This window comes from Mirounga angustirostris, unplaced genomic scaffold, assembly GCF_029215605.1.
Source record: "Mirounga angustirostris isolate CCGP_5_RB_7025 unplaced genomic scaffold, mMirAng1.0.hap1 SCAF_6, whole genome shotgun sequence".
Lineage (NCBI taxonomy): Eukaryota > Metazoa > Chordata > Mammalia > Carnivora > Phocidae > Mirounga > Mirounga angustirostris.
In genome coordinates this window covers 2,835,677-2,857,691 of record NW_026991714.1, presented here as the reverse complement: position 1 = coordinate 2,857,691, position 22,015 = coordinate 2,835,677, and positions in this window count along the sequence as shown.

Sequence of the window (22,015 nt, the reverse complement as noted above, 5' to 3'; positions counted from 1 at the left end):
ATAAAATATTTTATTCAGTTCTAAATAGTCTGTAGTAGCCATTATGATTTTTCTTTGACTCAGTAATTATTTAAAAGAATATTGTTAATTCCCAAGTATTTGGGATTTTCCCAAATATTTTATTGGTACTGATTTCTTATTTTTACATTTTCATACTTAAATATTCTTCTAAAATTTCAATTTAATAGCTTGATAATATTACATTATATAGATGTATTCTCACTTACCATTCCATCAGTTTTGACAATTCCTTTTTTTTCTATTTTTATAAAAACTTAGAGTTGAAACTTTTGTCTGCATCTCTGATTTTTTCCTCACAATCAATTCTTATTGGGGAAAGGACTATAAAGAACTTTCCAGCTTTTTTTTTAAAGATTTTATTTATTTATTTTACAGAGAGAGATATATAGAGAGGGAACACAAGTAGGGGGAGAGGGAGAAGCAGGCTTCCCGCAGAGCAGGGAGCCCAATGCGGGGCTCGATCCCAGGACGCTGGGATCACGACCTGAGCCAAAGGCAGATGTTTAATGACTGAGCCACCCAGGCGCCCCAAGAACTTTTCAGCTCTTAATACAGAAAAGATTTACAGTTTATAGTCCTAGAAACATTGTTCATTAGTTTCAACATTAGGTGGTTCACTTTTTTTACAAAAATGATAGAAATTATATTTTATTGTTTCAAGTTTCATTTATTTAGTCATTAGTGGAGTTGAATATAATTTTGTGTGTTTGGGGCAGAGTTTTTTCCTTTAATAAATAGTTTAGGATCAGAACTTTACTCATTTTCTAGAAATTGGAATAGTCTTTTCCTTTTTTTTCTTTTTAAAAAATTTTTTTAATTTAAATTTTTTTTAATTCTTTATTTAAATTCAGTTTATTAACATATACTGTATTATTAGTTTCAAGCATAGAATTTAGTGATTCATCAGTTGCATATAACACCAGTGCTCATTACATTAAGTGCCCTCCTTAATGCCCATCACCCAATTACTTCTTCCCCGTCCAGCAATCCTCAGTTTGTTTCCTAGAGTTCAGTGTCTCTTATGGTTTCCTCCCTCTCTATTTTTTTCTTCCCTTCCCCTATGTTCATCTGTTTTGTTTCTTAATTTCCCCATATGAGGGAAATCATATGGCATTTGTCTTCCTCTGACTCTTATTTCATTTAGCATAAAATCCTCTAGTTCTATCCACATCATTGCAAATGGCAAGATTTCATTCTTTGTGATGGCTGAGTAATATTCCATTGTGTGTGTATATATATATATATATATATATATATATATATATATATATATATATATATATATATCACATCTTCTTTATCCATTCATCCATCAATGGACATCTGGGCTTTTTCCATAGTTTGGCTATTGTGGACATTACTGCTGTAAACATTTGGGTGTATGTGCCCCTTCGGATCACTACACTTGTATCTTTGGGATAAATACCCAGTAGGGCAATTGCTGGGTCGTAAGGTAGCTCTATTTTTAACTCTTTGAGGAACCATCATACTGTTATCCAGAGTGGCTGCACCAGTTTGTATTCTCACCAACAGTGCAAGAGGGTCCCCCCCTTCTCCACATCCTCACCAACATCTCTTGTTTCCTGAGTTGTTAATTTTAGCCATTCTAACTGGTGTGAGGTGGTATCTCATTGTGGGTTTGATTTGGATTTCCCTGATGCCAAGTGATGTTGAGCATTTTTTCATGTGTCTGTTGGCCATTTGTATGTCTTCTTTGGAGAAATGTCTGAAGAATAAAAGTGAACCACTTTCTTACACCATACACAAAAATAGACTCAAAACGGATGAAAGATCTAAATGTGAGACAGGAATCCATCAAAACCCTAGAGGAGAACACAGGCAGCAGCTTCTCCAACCTGAGCTGCAATAACTTCTTGCTAGACACAATGCCAAAGTCAAGGGAAACAAAGGCAAAAATGAACTATTGGGACTTCATCAAGATAAAAAGCTTTTGCACAGCAAAGGAAACAGTTAACAAAACTAAAGGACAACCTATGGAGTGGGAGAAGATATTTGCAAATGACTTATCAAATAAAGGGCTTGTATCCAAAATCTATAAAGAACTTAACAAACTCAAAACCCAAAAAACAAAAAAATCCAGTCAAGAAATGGGCAGAAGACATGGAATAGTCTTTTTCTAATGAGTTGTATGAGTACTTTATAAACTAGGGATACTAATTCTTTATCTATTATGTGTGATGTAGATATTCATGGTGTGCCATTTGCCTTATACTTTTGCTTGTGGTATTTTAATATGCCAAAGTCCTCACATAGATTATGAAAATATATTCCTTACTAAGATGCTTTCTTCTAGTTGTGGGTTTTGGGTCATAAGACATATCCTGAGACTTCTTTAAATTTCTCTAAACCTGAAATCCAGACTTAGTCTCAAGAGAGGAAATATTCATGTGAATGTGGGAGAAAAGCCACTTCTCCAATTGTGTTCTCCAAAGCAGAATGTCTTGATGGTCTTATTCTTAATATTCTTAATATTCTTAAGCCAAAAGCAGTGCTCATCGATGAATGAAGAGACATGTATGTGAAGAATTATAACCCATAACACAGTAGCCCCTCAAAAACCCCTTTGATATCTGTTTCCTCCTGAGACTAATCTTTCTGTACATGAAATCATATTTACAAACTGTCTCCTCCTCGTAACTGTAAATCTTCTCTCCCTTCCTTGGATTGGAGGAAGTTGAATGGATCTATGTACACATGCCACTCTGAAATCAATCTCTCCCCTCTTCCTTATCAGTGAATAATTAATGTGATTCTGCTTCCACAACTGGCATTTCTTCTGCCCCTGAGCAAGGTCAGGGCTGCTTTACATGCGGTAGGAGGGGTAAAAATGGAACAGAGGGAAGTAGAAACAAAAGGAAGAAGTAGTGGTTAGTGGTCTGCTGAGAAAGTTTTCAGAAGACTACAAAATCAAAAAGATGAGAAAATGAATAATTCTGTGCAAGTCTCTGGTTTCTTCTTTTTGGCAGTTCCAGGCAGAAGAAAAAGAATCTGTCCCTTCTTCTGTTCTCTCTTCAAGATTTCCAGGCAAGGCCAGCTCCCTGGCCAGTGCCCAGAGGCTCCTATGTATCTACCTAAGCCCCTTTTAACAATGACAACAGTGTGGTCTCCCATCACCCAAGGCCACAGGAGCTCTGTAGTCACACCTGCCTGCCTCCCATTCTGTGTGAGCATGGCCTGCCCCACAGGTAAGCCTGACTTCTGAGGAATGGCAACGAGGGGATGAATAAGATCTCCAAAGAGAAGGGCAGGTTTTACAGGTGGCTATTGATGAAACAATGTCTGAGCTATAAATCTGCTCACAGTTCAGCAGCTGACAGACTCCAGTGAGATGGATCTGAAAACAAACATGCACCAAGGGAGTCTTACTGAAAAGTCCCTGCTTCCTGCCAGAATCAAGTGGTCTCACTGTGAATCTGTTTTCAATACCCTGTCACTTTGCTTCAGCTTCAGGTTAACAAGGTACCTGGAATATTTCTTGGCACAAACTGCTTTTGACCCTCTGTACCTGGTGGAATTAGAAAGATCCCCACACTAGTTTGGAAAAGAGAAGACACTTGCTCTCGACAGAGGCTTAAATCTACTGAAAGTGGGACTTGCTCTTTTATTCATAAAATATCAACAAGCTTCTTTTGGAATCAGGAACATGGTCCAAGTTATATGGCCTTAAATAGAAATGGGAATTTATTCCCATTAGGAATGGCTTTTAGAACACCGATCAGGAAGGTCAAGAATAAACTGGGATCAGAAGGCAGCATGCTGTGGGAAGCTGGCAGAAACCTGCCCCTCACCTGCCATGGGTGTCGTACTCAACCTCCCTGTGCCTCCATCTCCTTACCCTAAAATGAGATCAAACGTGCAGCTCATAAGATCTTGTGAAAATTAAATGAGTTAATGCATGTGAAGGCCTTAGAACTATGTCTGGAATTTACCAAATACTCAAATGTTAGTGATTTCTCTTGCTGTCTGCTCTTGCTTCTATCTGCCTACACATCAGTTTCTATTTTGCTTCTCTGACAGAACGTCCCAGCATCTGAAATTATCTTTTTTGCTTAACTGTTCACTTGTATGACATCGACCTTCCTTCACAGCCTCCATTGAGGGGGACAGTCTGCTCTGCTGTGTGCTCCATGCTGGTGCTGAGAACTCAGGCTGCCTTTCACTGACGCTCTGAATGCTTCTGCTCTGGAAACTGTCACTGTCTGGCACACCCGGACTGTTTCTGTCTCCCCAGGGAAGGCTGAACTTCTGGACTCAGGGAGGCGTGGTTGATCAAAATTCATCTGGTTCAAGTCAGACTGATGGAGAAGATGACTACATGCAACACTTGAAGTCCTGCCCCTGGGAGGTTTCCTTCATCACCTGCTTGGAGGGACGATGCTGATTGGGGATGCTATGTGACAACAGACCCCCTCCCATGAATTCCAGCACACTGTACAAGAACACCTGTGAAGCAAGCCCTGGTTCCTCTTCTTCGGTTCCTTGTCTCCAGTGAACTGGTTTTACAGAGTTTGACACGGGGCCATAAGTGTGGACTGAGGGAGAAGACAGGCAGCAGAAGTCAAGCTACATGCTCCTACAATGCCCATATGCCAGCATGAGCCTGTGAGGAGGGACGCTGCTGTGCACGCACAGCCTGGTGGTCACAGGAGACTTGCTCATGATGGATGAGCAGTTCAGATTGCCTCATCCTTCAATGTGCCATGATGGAGCATGAAATTTCCAGTAAGACCCAGTGGCGAACTGGATGCTTTTTCTCAAAAAAGAATATAGTTTGCCTTAAAACCCTAGGAGCCATGCCCTGATTCTCTCATCCTGGCTCCTTGGAAGCCCCATGCAAGACCCATTTTGGCTACAGTCACTCCGGACAACACGAGATCTGCTGTATCCCTCGTCTCAAGTGGTTGAGCAGTTTCTGCAGCAATCCGAGCTTGCAGATCCTTCTCTTGCCCTGGGCCTGGCTGAAAACTGACTGCCTTATGGGCTACTCAGCAATTGGGTAAGAACAATACACTTAAGTGAGGAATATGTTGCCTCCAAAATCCAAAGAAATCCGCCGAGTATTTTATCTCTTCTTTAGTGACAAAGGGGTACAAGTGGCAGCAATTTGCTTTAACTCTGAAGATGTCCTAAGATGGGGTTAATAAAAACATCTAACTTACATGAACTCTGTGAGGAGAAATTGGATACTTGGGCCAATACATGGTGTTGAGCAAGTGCTTGTAAGTGTTAGCTCTGACGATGATGATGGTAATGCTGATTACGTTTATTATTGTTGTTATATTTGAAATTTAAGCAAGATTGTACAGAAAAGGCCTTTTTAGTTCTCTAAAAGCCTCCCTTTGCCCCTTCCTGGCCATGGCACACCACACAGTCAGTGTGGTCAGTCAGTGGGGTCAGAAGGAGCAGAGGTAATGTCTGACACAGATATGACAGGAGCCACATCTCTTCCACTCAGTCCCTTTACCTAAGGTTGAATCTCCTGAGTAACTCAGATACACAGCCAGGTTTGGGCTAGTTTGGGCTAATTAACAAAACCAACAATAACATAGGAAATATTGAGTACCAGATACTGTTACCTTCACTTAGCATGCATTAATGAATTTAATCTCCATTTGAGAGGTATTATTACTGTTTTCCTCATTTCACAGACACAGAAATCAAAGCACAGGGTGGTTGAACAACTTACCCAAAGTGGCCCAGCCAGTAGCTGGCTAAGGAAGCGTGGCCCCAGAACCTTGCTCTGTTGCATACACACTATTCGTAAAAAGTACAGCAAGGCCCACAGAAGCTAAGTGATTCACTCAGGTTAACCAGCCAGTAGCCAAATCACTAAATTTTCCAGGTGCAAAGCACCAGCTGGCTGCCCTTGGGAAGACAGGCATCTCACATTTTTCATTCATTCCACTAACACGTATGAAGCACGAGCTCTCTGCCAGGAGGGAGAGACACTGTGGGATGAGCCGGGGCACCGACAGCCAAGGAGTATATAGGGTGGCGGTCCCACGACATGTCCTGACTGCACATTTCTGGGCAAGGAGCCTGCCAGCCTGTATTCTGAGGTGCCTAAAACAAGTGGACCACTTGTGTGCAATCCATCCCCAGAGAATGTGCCCTTGGCCAACACCAACGCTTTGCCATGTGGGAAGGGTGCCAGGGCCAACACCCGAAGCTGAGACTGCTGTGTTTAGTCCACACTTATGGGCTGGTTCACTTATTCAACATTTATTATGCATGTGCTAAGATGCTGAAATTCTCCTGATTTAACACTCAAAACAGAGAACTTGGGAAAAGTCTCAAAACAGGAATTTGAACATGCTGCATTCTACATCGCTTGCCTTCTTTGGCACTAAGCACATGCTGTACCTCCTGAAACAACCACTTCTGCTACCCCCACCCCCCACTCCTGGCTAACTCCTGCTTCTTCATATTCCAGCTCAGTGCCACTGTCTCTGAGAAGTCCCATTGTTCTCCCAACTCCATTAAAAATAATGATGAAAGATTATAATTCCTAATGATAATAATAGCTAGTCCTTAACACAGCACTTGCCTCGAGCCCCGCACTGTTCTAAGTGCTGGACATATGTTAACTGATTGTATACAGTATTGTTTACATATGAGGGACTTAGGCACAGGGAGGGCAAGCAAGTTAGCCAAGGTCACACAACCAGCAAATGATAAAGCCTAGTTTTGAACTCAAAAGTCTGGCTCCAGAATCAATACAAAGATGCCATAGATTTAAGACAATATTTTATGACACCTTTCAGAATGCAAAAAAGAAACACTGCATTAAATGTATACTAAAACCCTGTGTTGATGACAATTGATATATATTCACATAATTGTATCCCATTTTCTTCCTTGATGTTACATTTGACTTTTGTGTCCACGACTCCCTCTCACTGAGAGTGTACATTTTCTTCTGAACCACTTCAGCCAGCAGCAGTATATGGGTACTTTAGATGTCATGATACAGTTTCCAGGCATATCAGAGAGCAAAAAGCTAAGTCGAAGTTTCATTTTTTTATCTGGGTTGTACCAGTTAAGTAACTTTTCTGGGACACTAGCCCAATGTGATAGAAAGATACATACACAGCCTAGATCTCTGAAGGAGATGACAATGAGCAATGCTATTGATGAAAATTTCCAGTCAGGTGATTAGTTTTCTCTGAACTTGCCTCAGACATCCCCAGCTTAGATTCATCCTGGTCACCCCGGGCCACAGGGCTTGCTCCTGGCAGACCTCACCTGCACTACCCATGCACAGCTGTGTGAGGCAGCAGGCGACCGATCTTGCCAGACCCTGTGCCTCTCTTGGTGCTGGATCCCTGACACTCTACCTTTTAGCTCCCTTGCCAGCCTTTCTCCCCTCCCTCTGATTCACCGTGGACCCTCCCCAGCCCCGGTCCCTAACTCACCCTTCCCAGCCAAGGACCAGGAGCCCATGTCGAGCCAGGGTGACCACAGCTGTCAGGTAGGGGTTCCAAGGGAGGGGCCCAGCTCTGTGAGATGAGGCTTGTAAGGATGTCCTTGACAGCCCAGGGCCTGCTGAGACTCACTTGGGGGGTCAAGGGAGGCATGCAGCGGGTGGTTGGGGAAAGTGCCTGTGTGAGCGCTTGGCCACAGTCTCCCGTCTAACCTTGTCCTTCTTTGGGAGCATCCCGCATGTCTGGACATGGCTTATGCCCAGGTCTGGAGCGGCCGTCAGGGACAGGAAAGTGCAGATGAGCTTTGGAGCGGTGCCTCTGTCTTTGCTGGAGCTGAGGGGTGCTGGGGTTCAGGGCACAGCAGAGCCCTGCCCAGCAGTGGCTGCTGGCCCCTTGGCATGGGCAGAGACCATTGCTCGGCACGTGGGAAGAGCGTGGTCTCTGCTGCTGGTTTCCTTCAGAGCCTGCTGCTACCGTGCCCTTTCCATCTTCGGAGAGAGCCTGAAGCCCCGTAGGATGAAGTTTCAGGACTGAGCTCTAAGAGGCTCACTGTTATTTTTTTTTACTACTCCTGATTCTCTCATTTCCTCCACCAGAGCCGCTAGGAACACCTAGGAAGGCAAGCAGGGTCCAAGTCCCCGGCTCTTCTCTTCCAGGGACTTAGTCTCCAAATGGAGTGTGTGGTACAGCACATTAGACACAGCGGGCCCTCAACAAACCTTATTTTCCTTTGTTTCATGAATGGTTTCCTCCTCAGGGCCCCTCTGTTCTCTGCTCCATGGTGAAGAGAGGGCAGCCTCGGCTGAGCAGCCCAGGCATGGAGGGAGCCCCAGAGGCAGCTACAGTAAATGAATAATGTCCTGCAGGCGTGTCTTGATCTTGACTCAATCGTCAGGGTCTCCAGGTGCCAACCAGGATGCCCGTGTGCATCCCTCCCTGGAGTCCTCAGCCACTGCTTCCAAGAAAAGGAGAAATATTCACCAGGGAGCTGGCAGGATGGCCAGTGGCTCAGAAGTGCCCCATGAGGATGCTGGAGAAGGTTCTGAGACTGTCCAGTCCCTGACCTGCTCATGACCCAGACCCAGACACTCAGGGACCAGGGCTTGCGTGGCCGAGCTGCCCTCCCGGTTCTTTCCATCCCCTCGCTCATGGCTATCCCTCCTGCACCCTGAGGTGAAGCCAGCCCCACCCCAGCCAGAACAGCCAAGGCACAGAAGGGACACAGGCTGAGGGGACCCGGGTGAGTAGGAGCTGCCCACAAGCCCCTGAGGGCCAGCCGTGCAGAGTCTGCTCCCACACATGGTGAGCAGGAGCGCGGGCCAGGCCACGGTTGGTGTAGCAGAGCCCCTGGGGGACATGTTGCCACGGTCCTTGGGTTTGGTGGTGACAAAGGGCCTCAACTGGGTAAGCAGTGGGAGGAGACCTGGACTTTGCCACTCGGGGCAAAACTGGCGTCCCTCTCAGGAATGTCACCAAGCCAGAACGAAACTTAGCAACAGCTCTTCGCTTTGGTCACTGGAAGACCAAACCCTGAGCTTTCAGCCACTTGAACACGTGGGCAGGACCTTCCAGTTTTATCTTGACATTTGAATCTTGATTGTCATACATAGTTCCATCATCCACCTCGTGAGACCCGTGTAAGTGAATAAACTAAACATAAGAACGTAGTGTCGATAGTTCTGGTTGCAGTGAGAAAACCAGTTGTGAAAGCAAATTGCTGCAACGCTCCTGCACCGATGGCCGACTTCTAGTCCCACCACGATGGTGGAACACGCAGACTACATCATACTGCATTAACTTAATTATGTGAAAAACTACCTTCTAGCCAGTAAGTTCCTGGCTAACGGACTCCCTTCCTCACTATGCACCCTCTACTTCCCACTCTTAGGAAACAAATTAATTCTTAACACGGTTTTTAGATTAACTTCACAACATTTTAAGAGAAAAAAACACTTGACTTTCCAAGGCAATTTGAGCATGAATATTCTTTCTAGAACTTTTTTACATGTAATCAGCCTTAATATCACACATCAATGCAGAGTCCTAGAAATTTCAAACAGGTATGAAGTAAGGCTTTCATATCAAAGAATACAAATAATTGAGACAAATGTGAATCTGCCTTTACAGGCTAGTTCACTGCAACTGTTCCTAAAGCAGAGAACTGCTTCTCTTTTTCTTTTATGCCAAATTTCATAGAGTCCCTGGTTCTCCAAACAGCACAGACTGTCTCTCTTCTTACCTCCACCCCACTTCCCACCATATACCACCATCAGCCTCCTGGATTGCAGGAAAAATTAAAATCTTTGAAATGTTTCCAGAAACTTGAAGCCAAGTAGATGAGACATATAATTCTGAATTAAAAGCAAAGGAAAATAAATCCTAAAAAAGAAGAGGAATGCGACCCATTAGCTCCTGGGTGCTACAGAAATAATAAAAAATATTATTGACAGGCAAGATGGGGAAAAAATGAATAGAGGAAGGAAGGAAAACCTGACAAAGTAGCTGGGGTGAAATCGAGACATGGTAGTGAATTTTACATGTCAACATAACTGGGCTCAGGGGTGCCCAGATAGCTGGGAAGACATTCATTCTGGGCGTGTCTTCGAGGCATCTCTGAAGACATCAGCATGGGAACCAGTAGGCCGGGCAGAGAAGGTCACCCTCACCAGTGTGGGCAGGCATCGTCCATGCTGCCGAGGACAGATAGAACAAGAAGTTGAAGAAAGGGCTTGAGGTGGTACATCCACACTCCAGGTTCTCAAGTCTTGGACGTGGACCTGGACTCACATCATGGGCCCTGTGGTTCTCAGGCCCACGGGTTTGGACCGGAACTCCACCAGCGGCTTCCCTGGGCCCCCAGCTTGTAGATGGCAGACTGTGGGACTTCTCCATACAAAGAAGTATATAGTATGGGTTATGCTTCCATAATTGCATGAGACAATCCCTCATAATAAACATTTTTCCTCTGGAGAACCCTGACTGATACAAAGCACAAAGAACTATCTAGTTCAACAAAAAATAAGACATGTTTGGAAGAAGAGCAGCATGGCCACTGTGCTTTAGAGCTGGCGATCCTGGCAGGTGCCCATGAGTAAGTTACAAACGTGTAAGATCTGAAAACAAGATGAGGTATGATAATATCTGGTTGACACATGGATAGTAAAGATCACTGCAGAGACTCAAGAATAACAACATCGGTTCACAGGTCACAATTGGGAATAGTCCCTTCCCACTGTTTTTGGAAGACAGGTGACTCGGCAGAACAAGAAGACACGATTTGGGCTGGGCGGGAGTGCTGACCACCATGCATGCTGTCTGACCTTGAGAGCTTATTGTCCTCTCTGAGCCTCCGACATCTTCTCTACAAATGGGAGCGATTGCCCCATCTAGTAGGGTTGTTGGAAGACGAAATGAGACCTTCTAAGCAATGCCTGTTGCAAAGAAGACATATCATCAATGGCAAATTTAATGTTGGATCATTGCTACCATTTTTATGATGGGAAGTAAAGTCTCTTTTAGATATTCCAAAAACTACTCATCAGGAGGTCTCCAGTGAATCCTATTCATGTTGCTGCCATGATATTCTCCATCCTGGGTGTCCAAACCCAGGCACATACATAGGATCCTGTATGCATTCATCTAGGCTCATCCAGTCTTCAGACAGTATTTCAGTCAGAACTCTTGGTTCTGGCAACAGAACGTCTCTGGATCTCTTTTTTCAAAAGGGGGAAACTTCACTGGAAGTATATCAAGAGCTCAGAAAATGGGAGCTGGAAACCCAAGCATTAGGAGCCACAGTAAGTGTCCTGCTATAGAAACGTGACCCACGCACTGCCCCATCCACGGTCTTGGCTGGACAGCTCTGTGCCACCAGCAAGTCCCAGGGTAGAGGTCTGACTTGCTGAGCCCAGGTCGCAAGCCCAACCCAAGGCAGCTCAGGCAATGGGGGATGAAGAGTCTTCTTCCTTGGGCTTTTCAAATAAGAGGCTATCCTGCCCCCACCGTGCCCGTACTTCAGGTGAGTCCATCTAAAGGGAACTCAAAGAACCAATGGGAAGGGTGTGTGGTACTCAAGACATCAAATAAATAAGTAAGCAACAAAACTCTGCTGAAGACAGTAACACACAGCCCCACAAACTCCGTTCTTTCCCTGCCTGGAAAACTTGGACATTAAAAGAACATGAGTCTGAGAAGTTCTAGATTCTCTATGTTCCAATTACAGATTTATTTCATTAACCAGTTCAAATATTTTCTTGACTCTACTTTCTACTCTGAAATGGGAGATTTTTTGATTAGATGTGTTTTGTGATCTTTATAAAATCAATACACTAGCTGGTGTGACTTACCCCAATGCAGGAGATACTAATTCTATATAACAAGCCACCCTATAACTTTTTTTAAAAAGATTTTATTTATTTAAGAGAGAGCACAAGCAGGGGGAGCAGCAGGCAGAGGGAGAAGCAGGCTCCCCGCTGAGCAAGGAGCCCAACACGGGACTCGATCCCAGGACTCTGGGATCATGACCTGAGCTGAAGGCAGACGCTTAATCGTCTGAGCCACCCAGGTGTCCCATCCACCCTAAAACTTAATGGCTTAAGTCAACAGCCAGTTATTTATCCTGTGGTTCTGCAGTTTGGCAGCATGAGCTGGATCCAGCTAGACAGTTCTTATCACCTGGGCGGTGCTGGCCTGATTCGTCTGGACTCTTTTATGTGTTTCTGTTGTCAGTGGAAGGATGGTTTGGGCTGCCCGGTTTGTGATGGCCTCACTTGGCGTGGCTGGGATGACGGGGTCCTTTCCCCCATGGTCTTTCATCTTCAGCATCTAGCCCGGGCTTGGTCACATGGCAGTTACTGTCTGCCAAACAGTGAAGGCAGATGCATACAAAGCCTCTTGAGACAAATACCCAGAACATGCACAACATTTCTCCTGCCCCTTCTAATGGCCAAAACAAGTCACAAGGCCAGACCATGTTCAAGATGCACAGAAACAGATTTCCTCTTTATGAGAGGAGTCACATTATAAGGTCATTCATGCAGGGAAGGGAAGCATTTGTGGGGTGCTGTAAGTGGTGAAAAGTTGAATATAGCCTGGACAAACTTAGTAAACAGAATGTAGATAGACCCTGCAGTGGTCACGGCTAACACTGCACTCATGAGAAATTTAAGTTCAGGAGCGCCTGGTGGCTCAGTCTTGATTTCAGCTCAGGGTCGTGAGCTCGAGCCCTGCATCACGCTCATACTGAGCATAGAGCCTGCTTAGGATTCTCCTTCTTCCTCTGCCCCCACCATTCTCTCTTTCTCTCAAAAAAAAAAGAAAAAGAGAGAGAGAAAGAGAGAAAGAAAGAAAGAAAGAAAGAAAGAAAGAAAGAAAGAAAGAAAGAAAGAAAGAAAGAAAGAAAGAAAGAAAGAAAGAAAGAAATGTGAGCTCAAATTGACAATGTTTTGCAATGATAGGAACTTAAATCCCACATTACATCATTGATTAGGAATCAGTCTGCACTAAAAAGTTAGAAATGGAACACATCTCAAACTCAGTAATTAAAACCACGAACTAGACATGCCCCTGAGATGAGCAGGTCAGAGAGGTCAGAGTTTAGGTCTTCACCCGAGAGCAAGACACAGGGCATGGTGGTCATCGAGGAGTCTTGCTTGTCACACAGCACCAAAGGGAAGAGGAAAAAAACAACTTGTTTCCGTCATCTGAGGAGCAGTCTGGCCTCAGCTCCCCACCAGAGATGAGATCAAATACATGGCTCTTTTAGCAGATGAAACAATCCATTTAAACTGTAACGGTTTCTCCAAGAAGCGCTCATTAGGAATTGCCCCAAATTAGGGATTTTAGTCACTGAAGTCAGTTCCTAGAAATAAAAGGGTGGATTTAAATGCATAGTCCCAAATCGTGGAACTGAAAAGTGAATGTGGAAAATGTAAATCTGAACATCAACCAGCATGGTTAAACTGGCCTTTCCCGATGAATATGATCACTGAAGAGTAAGGTGACCTCACACCTACCAACAAACCCGGCCACGTGGGAACGGCAGAACTGTACATACCTCAGCAGCTCCCCTAAATACAAGGAGTGTGGTGCAAAGTTTCTACCCGTGATCGGGAGCGCTTGTAAACTTGTACAGTAATAAAACAAGAAAACTAAAGAGTGGCACTATTGAACGTTTACAGAACTGAATTTTATGTTGCACACACACCATGAAATGCCAATTCTGGTCTTGATTTCTTGATGCAGGAGAAAAGACGTCAGGTTTCCAGTTCCCGATTTAAACGTAATGAACAACGAAGGAAAAGTAATAATTTAATTATGTCTACATTCCAATTTGTTTTTTCAAATTTGGATTTAGAATATAATCTCCAACTTTTCCGTGTTTATATTACGAGGCACACGTATCCAATAGTTCAGTAAAAACAATTACACTTTTGTTGCATTCTGGCAGTTGATTTTTCTCACACCTCGCTTTCTTTACTCCACACTGCCTGCCAGCATCCCAAGGCTTTGAATTCACACCCCTTAAAATAGGCTGAGTCAGATTAAAACAGATGCCTGGGGCGCCAATCTATGAAAAGCAATTAAAGCAGAGTAAATCGGTAAAATGTAAATCTTCCCACTCCCATCAAGTAGACAGCACCCTCTCTAAAACCTTCTCTCTGGTGAGGTTTTTCTGATGTGCACGCAGTTCCAGCCAAAAATCCGTAGCCACAGATGAAATTTGGAAGCCAAATGCATAGTTTAATGTTGTTTGCCAGTGGATGAGTGATTTTACTTTGGTGCTGTCGGGGAGCAAGAATTCCTGTCCCCTTCATGGCCCTTCTAGCCAAATTGACATGCGACAGATTAACAGGAAAAAATCAAGTTTAATAGCATATATATGGGGAATCCACACAGATATGGAAATTTCAAAGACCATCAGGCAAAATGAAGTATCTATGTCATCCCACACTAAGGAGAAGGGGGCAGGGGTCTGGGACTTTAGAGGGAAGGAGTGTGGTTCACAGGGCAATGTGGAGAAGAGCAGATGTTTGGTAATTAGGTGTTTGCCCTGCCGTGCAGATGGGTCACGCAGATAAAATTCATCTCTGCTAGTAACCCTCATTCTAGGAAAGATCCCCAATTTAGATTCTTCTGTGTGGTTAAGGGAGGGGCAAAAGTTTCTCTTGAGCCCCTCGATTGCCTTCAGCTCAGAATAATCTTCATGCTAGAGTGGCCCATTTGGGGGTAGTCTACCCTCAGTGCCTACGGTAGCTAAATTTTATTTTTTATTTTATTTACTTATGTATTCATTCATTCATTTAATTTGAGTATAGTTGACACACAATGTTATACTAGTTGCAGGCATACAACAGAGGTATCTAAGTTTTAAATTTTTTAATATACAGACTTCCAGTGAATTGCCAGGTTTGGAAAAATCACAAAATTGAACTAAAAATTACAGTTTAAAACAATTTTTATTTTGCTGATTTTTTTTTTTCAAAATGTTTTAACCAATGATGGTGAAATAATAATAATAAAGTTAGTTTCTACTGTTGGAGAGGAAAAACTCTTATCTATCCTTCAAGACTCTTCTGACTGGTGTAAGAATTAAACTGCCATGATACAGATTACCAGGAGAAAATAAAATTTAATTACATCTGTATGGGGAATCCACATAAGCACGAGATTCCAAATATGTTGGGCAAAATGAGGTATTTATGTCATTCCGAACTAAGGGGAACAAAGGGTCTAGGACTTAGAGGGAAGGAAAACAATGCATAGGAAGAGGGAAAAGTAAATTTTCGGTAGACAAATGTCTGCTGGTCCATACAGCAACGATGGGACACAGAAATCCTCACAACAGACTTGGCTAAGTTCTCCCTGTCTCCCACCCCTGGTTCATATTGTAACGTAGTTATCTATGGTGAGAGCTCCCTTCCTGGAGCAGGTCATCAGTCCAAATTCTTTTAGGCAGTCCGGGGGGAAGGTCAAAATTTCTTTCTGAATCTTGACTGTTTTCAGCTCAAAATAAACTGCATGCCAAATTGGCACACCTTGCGGTCACTGATTCTAATCCCCACACTACATATAAGTGAAATCAGTGGAAAGCAATATGTCCTCTCCCCTTCCAAACAAGTGTTAGGTGTCCCCCCCACCCCACATCTGGCCCAGGACTATGGTCAAATGGAGGCCTTCACACTATACATCTAAAGGTTTAAAAGTTAGAGCTCAATCTAGTAAACTAATAACATAGATTTTATCCCCCTGCCTTGACAAATATAGCTTTATTATAACCTGGTAGTCTAGGTTCAAATAGAAAATTCTTGGATCCTTGGGATTCCCTACAGAACATGGCAGTGTAAGGAAAGTAAGCTTCTGGTCGCTGACCCCAAGCCCGCAGTGTCCTCCTTCTCTCCCCATGCCCAGCTCTACCCCGTAGCAGAATACTTGTGAACAAGCCAGCCTGCACACACCAGCTCCTTACACATCCTGCAAACACTGTTGTCTTGGCCATCGCTCAGAAAAAGATTAGCAAATGTGACAACATGTTAACAATTGATGAATCTAGGTAAAGAACATGCCAGTATTCATTGTGTTATTCTTGCCATTTTTCTAAAGGTTTTAAATTTTTTTAAATGTAGGGGGAAAAATCAGCATTTTGTTTTAAAAAGATAATAAATCTCAAAGTGGTGAAGTGCATTGACTTTGACCTGTACAGCTCTTGAGTGACAGAGCGAGTCCACCGCCAGGCCTTAGGCTGCAAATCTAGTTCCGCACCCTCTGCCACATCAGTGTGGGTCGTGAGTCTGAGCACCAAAGAGCTGTGATTCTGTTCTCAACTGGCCCTTTTTTTTTTTTTTAAGATTTATTTATTTGAGAGAGAGAGCATAGAGGAGTGCAGAGGGAGAGGGAGAGAGTCTCAAGCAGACTCAGAGCTGAGCACGGAGCCTGATGTGGGGCTCGATCTCACAACCCTAAGATCACGACCTGAGTTGAAACCAAGAGATGGACACTGAACCGACTCCACCACCAGGCGCCCGTCAGCTGGTCCAGTTTGTGAGCAGAAAGATCTGTATGTTCATGAATATGGAGGCATCTAGACTTAGAACAAGTGACCATCTTGGAAAATTTTCTAATACCAAAGAGGAGTGTCTTTTGCCATTGGAGGTTAGAACTATCCGTATCTGTATGTAGGAAAAGTGAAAGAAGTCTTGCAGATAGCATTGGCCTCCAAAGATGTGTAACAGAGCAGACACACTGCCTTTTCTCTGAGGGTCAAAGTGGACGATTCTAAGGACTTACTCTTCCATCACTTGCAAGTCAGCCTCGGGACAATGGTTACAGAAACCACAGCTGCTGGTTTGGGAGCAGAGTCTGTTAATAACAAGATTTATAACAAATTTATCTGTTCAGTATTTTTCCACTCATAAAGTATTCTCAAGATGACAGATTTCCTGTCCCTTACTTAAAAATGCATAACATTCCCCCAGTAGTGAGAAACATACCCAGCACCCAGATCTTAGTTTCTAAGTGCCATTTTCTACAGAAAAAGACAGAGATCCTTGGAGGAATGGCTGGTTCTAGAGCAGGGGCAGGAAAACACAAGACAAGCCCAGAATATCTTGTAGTGCCAGAAAGTTCCAGAAGTGCCCCGAGAAAAGCAAAAGGATGAGGGCATGTCAAAGGGACACAGGAGCTAATGTGAAAGAGCCCCGAGTGGCCAAAGCTGGAAACATTTGAGCAATGAAATAAAGTAGCCTAGCCTTGGATTATTACCTAACGTACAAAATAAATATACATGAGTCTGTGGTGATAGAAACAAATGACTGATTGAATGAATGAATGAATGAATGAACACACACACAAACAAATAAATAAATGAAGGAGAAGAGACAAGTCTTCCTTACAGAGCTGGAACTTAACCCCTTCCTTGTCCCACCCCCCGAGGGACAGGACCTTGTGGCTTGTTTCCAAACAACCGAGTGTGGAAAGGGACAAACAGCATCTTCACGTTGAAGAAACCTGGTGAGACCACCAGAACCACATGATCACGATGAGCAGCACCTGCAATAATTATGCCGATATCACAGATTCCCTGATAGGACATGACAAGAAGTACACGTGACTCCTGTGTCATTCTTTCTGAAAGCCCAGACCTCCAGTCTCATGTTTTCATGAGAAAAGCACCAAACCCAGACCGAAGACATTACCAAATATTTGACTGATGTTCTTCAATACAATCAAGGTCACAAAAAAAGAAGAAAAAAAAAGAAAACTGAGAAATGGTCACAAATCAGGGGAGACTAAGGAGAGGTAAACAAATGCAATGTGGTATTTTGGATGGGATATTGGAAGAGGAAAAGGCTATTAATGGAAAAGCTGATGAAATCTGAATAAAGAGTCGAGCTGATTAATCCTAAGGTACTCATCCTGGTTTCTTAGTATTGACAAATGACCCGGTACAGTGTGAGATGACCACCTTCAGGGAAACGGGAACGGGGTGAGAGATATATGGGCACTTTCTTTCCTGTCTTTGCAACTTTTCTGTGAGTCTAAACTCATTCCAAAATTTAAAGTTTAGTCTTGAACTATAGGATTTTAAATGCTTTTTTTTTTAATATGAAAAAGATCAGGATTTTCACAGTTTCTAACAGTCACTGACTCCAAGTAGTACTGGCCTCCCTTCATGTAAAATCTAAACGCTGTCCCCGATTAATCAAGCCACAGCCTAGTAAATTGTGGTCTATGCAATGCACAGCTGATATTTTGAAATGAAACCACAGTTTTGGTGCCGTAACTGAGACATTCATCTCAGTGACTCAAACACAACTGAAAAAAACAGCACTTAACTTACTTAAACTATTTAAGTCTTTGGAAGTTGACTGTAAACATGACTTGTGTGTTTGGACATCTTATATCATGTCATGAATGCAAAATTTTATTTGCTAATTGAAAGCCCCTCTTTCAACAAAATTAATGCCAGAAACAAGAGAACAGAGGATAGGACTTCAACTTCCCCTCAAGCCTTCGTCAATCAATAATATTCGAGTTTTCCACTTCTGTAAACCACTCTTGTTGGTTGGAAACTATATCAGTCATGAAGCGTGTCCCAGTTCATGGCTGTAGAATAGTCATAGTGACATTGAGTGTTCACGGTGCACTGGGCTCTGGGCCACGAACTCTACAGCATCATTGCTCTCATACATACATCGATGCCAACATCCCCCTAAAGTGGATATTATTTTTACCTCCTTTGTAGTAGTAGTGCTGAGAGTGGGGCCTGAGGACGCTAACTAGGTACTTGACCAAGGTCACGTAACTAATAAGAGGCAGAGGCAGGATCTCATCTCAGCTCTCCTGAGACAAATAAAGGCAGCGGAGACAGGGTGCAGAGGCCAGAGGGCTAGGTGACGAAGGGCCGAATGCCACTTGACCCCCTTTGTGTCCCCAGAGGGCCTGATGTCTATGGCTCATATGGCTCATACCACATTTTATAAGGTTTTGAAAGAAATGCATCTTATTCATCTTATTATACTTCTAAGGTCCTGGACATTGCGTGGAATATAACTGATGTTCAACACAAGCTCGTCGGAGAAAGAAGCTGTTATAGACACATGGACACACGTCGTTACATTAGAACAATAGCAAACGTTCATTATTCATCCTCTGTCTGATGTCCTCTGCTCACAGAAAGATCAGGGTCATTTACTCATGGGTATCTTGAGGGTGAGGATGATGGTGATGGTGACCACCTTCTACCCTTGTCCATGCTCATCACTCAGTCCCAGAATGATGCCTTCTCAACTTGGGTGTTTCTTCCACTGAGAAACCTCTCCTGGGTCTCCAGAATTGGGTTAGATTTCCCTCCTACTGGACCATCAGAGCACTTTCCACTCTGTATTTAACTCCCTGCTGGCTCTTCTGCCTGCCCCACTAGAAGTAAGTAAAGCCTACTGAGTCTCGCTTACCACTGTACTCCCAGCACCCGGCCCCATACATAACATACCGTTACAGAATCCGGATGGATTTGTCAAGATATTCCTGTAACAGATTTTAGATTCTAGAACACTAAGTTAAAAATATTACAGTCCATTCTCTAGGAAGAGCAAGACAGGGCTATAATTTATTCTGTGGTCTATGTCCTAATCAGACCAAAGTGTGTGACTTCCTCTGAGACAAATGACTCAAGATATTTTCATATGTGACAGACAGGGTATGAGTTGTCTTATGATTTAGATGCTTCATCATATATGAATGGTCAGCTGGGAGTGGTCCAGCAGAGGCCTTGGGGTTCGGAGGAGTGTCTTTCTGCATTGAAAGAGGACCTTTTGGGGCGCCTGGGTGGCTCAGGCGGTTGGGCGTCTGCCTTCAGCTCAGGTCACAGTCTCAGGGTCCTGGGATCAAGTCCCTGCATTGGGCTCCCTGCTCAGCAGGGAGTTCGCTTCTCCCTCCTCTCTGCCCCTCCCCCCACTGCTTGTGCACGCCCTCTCAAGTAAATAAATAAAATCTTAAAAAAAAAAAAAAAAAAAAGAAAGAGAACTTCTCCAGCTCTGGAGCGATTCAGGTACCTCTTCGGATTATGTGAATCTCAGCAGGATTGCAGTCTTGCCTGGTATCTGGTAGCAGAGGGAATGTGTTGCATTGTCCTTGGAAGACAGTGGCTGAAGTTTCCGAAAATACGGTAACTAAAGCTTTGAGGAGCTTTTCACACCAAGAAGTCAGAGTGCTACTTCAGGCATTCTGTTAAATAGTGACTTTCGTTCTCGGGAGTCTCTGACACCAGGTAACATGCTGCTGGTATTTTAAGAAAGATTCCTCTACTTCTCCTTTTCACTTGATGACTGCATGAGCTGTTCTCAGAAGCACCTCGCTGCACTCACTGCCGGCCGCTGGGCCTGCGCCTTGTTCGAGCTATTCCTCGGGGTTCCAGGGCACGCTCCCATGCTCCCGTGGGCGTCTCTGCTGTTCCTCGGTAAGTGCTGGTGGGGAAGCCTCCGCTCGAGGAGGAGCCAGGGCCTCTCCACGAGCCAAAGGCTTCCCCTGTGGACTTTGGGACAAGTGGATTATTTATGCTCCTGTTTCAGAGCCACAGAGAATGAACCAAGGGGAAGATACTGAGGGGATTGGGGGGGATTGATTTCCAAAAGTGCATCCATCGCTTGCTTTTAATTGCCTACAAAAAATTCCTCCTACTCAAGAAGTGGGCTTATTTTTCCATATAAAAAAAATCTACAGTTAGGGGCTGCTTGGCTGGCTCAGTCGATGGAACGCTTGACTCTTGATCTCAGGGTTGTGAGTGTGACCCCCACGTTGGGTGTAGAGATTACTTACAAAAAAACTTAAAAAAAAAAAAAAAAAAAACTTAAAAAAAAATCTGCAGTTAGATTCAGTTACCTCCCCAATCACAGATCATGGAGACCCAGGCTGAAAGATGAACTGAGTCTGTGTGAATGTCCTAATTGTGAGCTGATGTAGAAATGAGCTTCTGCTGGGAATAGTTATTTCCTTCTCGGTGTCCTACGATCATGCCTGCTCTGATAATTGCAAAAAGCATGAAAGGAGCAGAAATAAGATGGTTTCCCTTCGATTATTTCTCCCTGCGTCTGTACTATTTTCAATATTTGTCCAAGTGAGGCACTGATTTCCTAGTAGCTCAAACTAGGGAAACAAAGACCAGTCAGTCAGTCGTATAGTAAATATTTATGAAGCGTGTTTGTCTTATTCCCAGCTGCATGTCCAGACCCTAACTAAAGGACCAGTTATTAGTGTGGCTGGCACATCATGGGAACTCGGTAAAAAGTGAATGAAGGGGTACACTGGGCACAGTGCAGTGCTGGGCAGTGAGAGGACACAGGGACGTGGAGGACAGTCTCTGCCCCCAAGAGCTGACCCTCTAATGAGGAAATCAAGGTACAAGTGCAAGAGCATTTGACTTGAAAACATAGACAAAAATATTACACAGGGGGTTATAAGATAATGTGTGATAATTATTCACTCTTGCTGATAGTAATTAATAATTAATTGCTGAGCCCTGACTATGCCAGACACTCCTCGAAGAGTATCCCATGTATTGATCTATCCAATCTTCTAACAATCAGTGAGCTGGAACTGCTATAAATCCCATTTTACAGATAAGGGAGCCGAGGCACAGAGACAGTCTCTTGCCTTAAGCTCCGTGCAGTGGCAGAGCCGGGAGGGAAACCCACCCATGGCATTGGGACCACGCTGCTAGCCGCCGTCCCGCGCTGCATGTCCAATTTCCAGCCCCAGGGAGCTGTGACTGCGGTGTTCTGAGCCTAGAGCAGCGTGAGGGCACGGCAGCCCACAGGCATCCAAGAAGGCTTCATGGAGGAAGTGGCTTTGCTCGGGGTGTCGGGCTTGGGTGTGACTTGACTTTGCTCGGTACTGAAGGAGACTAACGTCCCGGGCGAGGAGACGGTGAAGCCCCGTAGGACAGCAGCCACAGCACGGTCGTGTCTGAGGAAGAGTGACAGTGGCCATTCATGGAAGACTTACTAATTAGACTCACTGAAATAGGACTACGAGGCCACTTTTATGGTCCCCAT